The sequence below is a fragment of the Manacus vitellinus genome, unplaced genomic scaffold (genome assembly GCF_001715985.3).
Source record: "Manacus vitellinus isolate BGI_N305 unplaced genomic scaffold, ASM171598v3 scaffold_2_pilon, whole genome shotgun sequence".
Lineage (NCBI taxonomy): Eukaryota > Metazoa > Chordata > Aves > Passeriformes > Pipridae > Manacus > Manacus vitellinus.
Window position 1 is genome coordinate 37,554,098 of NW_021940208.1, and position 7,077 is coordinate 37,561,174.

Here is a 7,077-nt window from a genome sequence, read left to right on the forward strand (position 1 = left end):
GCGCACGGTGCGCGGCCGCCGGGCTTCCCTGGCCGTGGAGGAGCACCGCGGTGCACGGCCAGCGGAGATAAAACCTTGGGTGGGCCGCCTCCCTCCCTGCCTCCCCTAACCCCCCCGAGCTCGCTCCTCGGCTTCTCCGAGGCGTCTTGTCTTTTCGCAGGCAAGAAAATCCCTCTGTTCGCCCCGGGTAGCTGTCCGGGGAAGCGGCGGGACTGCTGCCCCGCTGAAGGAGCTGTGCTGTGCCCCTGCTAATCTTTCTAAGGCTTGTCCAAACCCTTGCCAAGTGAGACCCCCGACGAGGTAACCATGTACCCTCTGTCCTGTCGGCTTTGCAGGGGAAAACGCGAGCGTGCGTTGCTGCCCGCGCTCGCCTCACCCGGGTCCCCGGCCCGTTTCTGGCTTGCAGGACACCCGCATCACTACGCAGATTTTTAATGCCCATAAGGACTCCGTGAAAACCTCCCGCCGATCCGTATTCTCGGAGGGAGACTCGGCGGGTCGCACCGTCGGATGGCAGCAAGAGCGCCGTTCTAGGGGTGCCCCACCGCTGGGAACCGGCTCCCGCCGGCCGGAGGAATCTGGGGCGCGGGGCACCCCGGAGTGGATGGGGTCCCCTGCAGCTGCCTGACAAGCGGCACTTTACCATGAGAGCCAGGCTCCTCGTGTCTGTGTGGATATGTGTATAATTGGGTGCCCTTACAGCTCAGATTTAATTTCGATTAATTAGGATACATCAAGATCTGCGTGAAGCATAAGCACCTATTTAACATTCGTTGGTAGAAAGCATTTCAATTATGTTTCAGGCTTTTGCCTGAATTTAATCTACATTTCTGTGTCTCTTTGCAAGCAGTAGTAAAGAGCTGCTGTCTTGATGTACGCAGTTGCACTCCCCTGGGAGTTCCAGTGTGCTTTCTTCCTGGAGAGAACAGCTGAAAGGACAGGAAGGTCTGAGGAGTATGAAGACAATGGTCGATGCTTTCCTTTTGTGGGGGTGAACGAAGCCCTCTATGGGCTACCCCATTGCAATCGTCCATGAAGTAGAAATCAAAAGATGCAGAGGGAGGGGGTAGAAGTCCTTCAAAACTTGAGAAATCGGAAAGGAAGGAAAGGCTAGTTAGTTCTCAAGAAGCAAGCTAAGTTTGCGCAAGACAAGAAAAAGAGGAAGAAAAGGAATTGAGAAATATAAGTTTTGAAAAGGGAGTAGATAATAAAGAAGAACGATGTGTCGAAGGAGAATGGATGGGGATACTGTAGTCTAAGGATGGAGATGGGTGGTCTTGGAACACTGGACGCTGAGAAGTTACAGGAGTTTCGTCTCAACAAGACTAAGAATGTGGTAACAAATGTATGGAACATTGTATTTTCCATGTGAGAAAGCCAGCTGCCATTACTTTGAACACCAAGTATTTTCATTTGTGGGAGCAAAATGGCAAAGTAGGTTAATCTGATGTTTTGCTGACATTTTGTTACAGGAGCTTGTTTCTCTCTCCTTTTTTTCTTTCTTTCTTTTTTTTTTTTTTTTGAGAGGAGTAGGAGAGAGGTTAAAACAGTTCTGAAAGATCAGGGAAAAATAAAATGAGCCTGAATGAAGTTGTTTTGCTACCTATTTAAACATCTGAGTTTATCGATGTAGGGAAAAAAAATTAAAATAGCGTGACTGATCTGCTGGCACACAGGGAATCTTTGTTTTCTTCCCATATACTATTTTAGGGTCAATTCACCAGACTAAAAGCACATGAAATTTGCACATGGTGGTTTGCTGGTGACAGTTTTATGGAGTTACTTTTACTTCTTGGTCTCTTAACGTGGCATCTCCCTCCACATCACCCTGCTCCTGGCCATACTTAGCAAGAAACCACCTCAAGAGCCTCCCACAGATTAGTATTTTAAACTGCGCTTCCCTAGTGTGGGCTCTCTATCGAGAGCACTGTGATTAAACCGTGCACCCAGAAGATGAGATCATATAATGTGCAGGCGCTTATTCATTGCAGAATTTGCAGTGGAAGATTTTGTACCTAGCAGCAGGTGAGTCTTAACAAATGCTCCCATATAAAAAAATGGAATGTTTAATTCATCTGTTAATTGCATTTAATTTTTCTGGCATTGGGTGGGTGTTAAAGTAGGTTAACCAAAAAAAAAAGCGCCAACATATTTATTGGACTTCAACTTTCTGTTTGCCTTGAGCTTTGTTAGATTTGAGACAAGACTTCGTAAGACCTGAGCTTAATGGGTCTTCCAGCTCATGTTTTCAGAAGCTTCAGAGACAAGTAAGTTATGCTCCTCCTTCAGACAGTGGCTCTCCAGAGCTTTACTTCCACTGCCTATCATCTAGTGGCAGGCCAGGTGAGAAGGACCCACCATGCCCCTGTGCAGCACTATATGACGTCCAAAGCCATGCACATTATAGGGGTGGGGGGAGACACCGCTGTCACAAGCACTTTGTTTGGCCCACTGTCCCGAATCTTTCTTTAGGGGTGCAAACCAGTCTGTCCCACTGCACTGTTCTCTGTGTCAATATGTAGCTGACTCTGGACTCCCCTTCAGAAAGGGATCAAGGAGCCTTGTCATAGGAAGATACTGTTCATAGAGCCTGTTCAACACTCCTGGACAGAGACCCAGCTTGCAGTGTTTGTCTCTGAGATGTCATTTTTTAGGCTTAAAAACATGCCCAGCACTGAAATATCTGTTTTGAAGCCATGTCTCTTCAGAGGAATTATATTCCATGGGCATCTCACTCCTGCTTTATGCTTTGTCTGGCTGCAAGGCTTTGGTTATTGTAACTTCTTTCATCAACAGAGTTTTTCCTCTTTTCACAAAATGTTCATCTAGTTTCTTCTCCATTTCCTACCACTTTTCATTTGACTATGTTTGCCTCAGGAGAATTGGACTTCATCTGTGGATATTACAATGGGTAAATATATCAACAATTTTTTACTTATGTGTCAGTCACTGAGTTGCATAACACAGTCATAATCTCAGTGGTTTATTCTTACTTTGTGTGGGAGACAGTGAAATATTAGTGTATGTAACATTGAAGACTGCCACAGAATGCCTCCAGAGGCATACACCCCCTATAAAGGGCATTAAATATTAAATATGGTCTATTGGACAGGCAAGGCTTTATGACAGTGAATGTGTAGTTGAATTTCTTTGTGCAGTACTGTGACATTTCTGAGCAATAGCTTCTTCAGATAAGACAGTCACATTTCAATGTTTGTTAGCTGCCTACCAGAACTAGCTATGGGCACGCTGTCAACAGCTTTTCTTTTAATATTTTGAGAAGTTTGGACTGGTTTTTGGGGGGTATTGGTTTGGTTGGGGGGGGGGGGGGTTGATTGGTTGGTTGGGGGGGTTTGTTTGTTTGTTGGGGGGGACGGGGAGGCTTCTGTTGTTTCAGTGTTTACAAAGATGTTTCCTTCACGATGGGCCCCTATTCTGCGTTTTGGGAAGTGCACTCACGGGTGGTCCAGGTTTATTCAGGGAGGACAGTTTCCGTCACAAACCATAGAGGAAGGGTACCACCTAGTGGGAGTAAATCCACATTGCAATTAAGAAATGCAAAGGGCTCCTAAGTATTGCTGGAACGACCCAAGATACATGATAAAGAGAAAACTATACTTTTTTGGTTAAAAAAAAAAAAAAAGGTAGATTTAAACTATTATACTAGTATATTCAACTTCTTGAGAAGCTTTACAGAGCAAGAACACATTTTACCCCATTCTGAACTAAAGCATTGGGTTTTTTTTTCTTCTTGCCATCTACATTGTGTGAAATGGTATAATATCGCTTAGAAAATGCCTAGTTATGTATTGACTGAGTTATCTGAATTGTAATATTGAATGCAGTGAAATATTTAACCTTCTGCATAAAATCATCAAAAGTTGTTAGTGATCTAAACTGAACTAGAGGTTCAAATATGCTAATTTAAACTTCACAATCTTGCTTAGAGGATGCAGGAAAAAGAGTCTGGTAGTCCCACAGCAGAGTTTATTACCTAAGAGTTGGGAATCCTTCACATTTTTGGGACTTATGTTCTCTTCAAAATGTGTGAAGTTCCATAGGTTTGACTTTGACGGTCAATGGGTGGCTATTACATGAAACCTTTCCCATTTTTGAGTCATTGTTCAGAGTGAAATTTATCAGCCTCAGTGTTATACTCAAGTCATAGCAAGGAATATTTCCAAAAAATTGAATTGTGCATTATTCAACCCAAAGACAGAAGAACTCAAGTACTTCAAAAGCGAGTACTCTCCTTCATTATCGCTGTATATAGCTGGGCAACACAAATGCACACATTTGTAGATTTCCACATTTCATATGAGTTGTCGTGAATGTTACCTGTGAAGTTATATCTGATAATATCTGCTCATAGAGCTTGTTTTGTCTGTGTGGTTGCCTATACAGTTGAATTTGTTTGGCTGGAACTGCATGTTCTAGGAAGTCCAGCTGCTATGAAAATCCACATGCTCAAGTCTGAAAGATACAACCTGTATTATTCTGATTTTTCAGTAAGGAACCTCAGAAGGTCATCAAGTGCTCAAGCACTTTCCTCCTGCCAGAGGGCTACAGTCATTGCTTTGGATAATTTTATGAGGGCAATGCTCTGCAGAGTCTGGAGGAGTGGGAGGGAGGAAGTAAGGGAGGGAAGGAGAGACAGCCATTAGCTGTGTATTCTATGTCCTTGGCCGATACAGAGTTACAGAGTGTGACTAAGAAACATAATCAAGTGAGCAATTAGTGAAGCTCGGAGCTGTGTTAATTTCCTTCAAGGACCTTTGCAAAAATTGGAAGACAAAAGGTACCCTCTCAATGTTATGGAGACATGCAGGTAGTTTCTGCCTCAATAAAGAGGAGCACTGAAGGGGGCACCTTCTACACACATCCCATGGGTCACTGAATTTGGAGGACACAAGAAAAGAGGCTATGCACCTTATGTCAGATGGAGAAATAAGTCCCAGCTTCTTCTTTTGAGGTGATATCTAGGAAAATGTGATGCACGATCTACTGTGTTTTGATTAATTATCAGGAAGTTACAGTTTTGTCCAATCCCAAAGAAGCAGAGGACAGATATGTCATTTTATGCATGTAGTGGTGTGGTATTTTACATGCATGATGTGTGAAGTTTTTCTCCTATGCTCAATTACTCCTAACCCCTATGGAGCGGCTTTAAATCAGAGTTATTTTTTGTGAGCCTGGGCTCTCTGAAATTAATCTTCCATATCTCTGTGAAACATTTCATTCACGTCTTCAAATCTTCCCTCAGTGATTTTCCTATCTGTGAATAAATAGCATTCTGACCGAGCTTCTACCACAGCAATGACTAGAAAGACAATCAGACCTCTGCAAATGTGAGTGGAAACTACACTGATTTTTACATTAACCATTAGCATGGGTCAACAGCCTTAAGCTGTCTCCTGGAATTGACAGTAGGAGGATTCAGCAAAGGAGCTCTTCTAATAGGGAAAATGTAACTCATTATCTAGCTAATTAGGATATAAAAACCAACCTCTACTCCCACTTCTTACCAGCCTGCCTTCCTGTAGGGTTAGTCAGGCTTCAGGATAGGTTTTAGTGAGATAAAAGCACATTTTTGGGTGCCTTTTGGATACATTCAAAAGATGAGAGCGCAGAGGTCTGCAGAGGAGCAAGTTAAGGGTTGTCCCTAAGTCTGTTCTTCTGAGAGGCTAATCACAAGGGTGGCATCATTCATTGGGAGGAATTCTATCCAGGAGGAAATGCTTTTTAATAAAATTTTCAAAATTTACAGGTCTTACTTATACCCTTCTTTTACAAAAATGTGTTTAACAAAGGAATTCAAAATTATTGAAATAATTATTATTTAACAGAGTGATTCTTCAGAGGTAAAGTAGTTAATAATGACATTGGTGATTGTGTCCTTCAAATTTATGTATTCACTTTAGTTGTGATTATTGGAGGTATACTGTTTACTAATCTAGCATGTTTCAAAATCATAACTGTGGTCAGTGAACAGTAATTAATGCATTTACTTTTGCTTTCTGTCACTGTGTAATAATGCAAGCTGTGCTTAGCCAATGTTAACTCTTTAAGATAGATGAAAATAAACAAATGAAATGCAATTATTCATTTCAACAGACTCAGAAACTGAACGTACTGCCTTGTTCTCTTTGCATCTTTTTCTGTTGAAAACTATTTAAAATTTCTCTTTAATGAAAGAATTTTCTTTTTAATAAAAGAAATATCACAATCCTTACCAGGGTGCTTGCAGCATCTGCAAGAGTATTAAGAGAGTGCAAGCCCACAGCAGGCACTCTAGTACAGATAAGTTGGCAACTGATCTTTTTACTTCCTTAATCACCTTGCTTGAGTGCCTAAGAAAACTATGTTTGCACTAGTTTGTTTTTTTTCTCTACCGAGACCTAAGTTTGTATCCTCAATGGTAGAACTGATCTTGTCACTGTCAAATCCTGCTTGTTTCATACCTCATGTAAACTAACAAGTGGTATTACACTATCAAGGAGTGAATGGTGTCACAAGGCTTGTTTAGTGTTTCTTAGGCCCCTGCTTGCTCATGTCCCCTCACAGTATCAGTCCTGGAGGATGCTTAGAGTACAGTAGAGGTGGTTCAAGCCTTCTGGTGTGTTCCGCAGTTAAGTATCTGTCCACCAGACTTCATCATCTCTGGACATGGACTGAAACGAAATTATAAAGTCTCATTAGAGACTGGCTGTTCACCTTAACACCTAGAAGATTAAAACCAAGAGAAAAGATTAAAACCAAGAGAACCCTTATCATTAGGTTACTCAAACTTATTTCTCCTTCTTTGGCCTCAGAGCACAGACTGTCCTACATGGTAAGTGCAGCTCGGCAAGCTCTGAGCTGCTCCAGATACCCTGCAAAATATCCATTCTGTCAAGACCTTGCCAAAGTACATGTTGCCAATGGCTATAACTAGAGTTCATGCCAGCGGGGACATCTGTGAGTGAAGGCTGTAATTAGATACTCTTAGTTCTGTGGGCAGTGTATCTCGGCGGTTCGACCTGTGCCAAAAGAGATGCTGGACCTCCTATTCACTGATACCCTTCCTGAACTGCTACG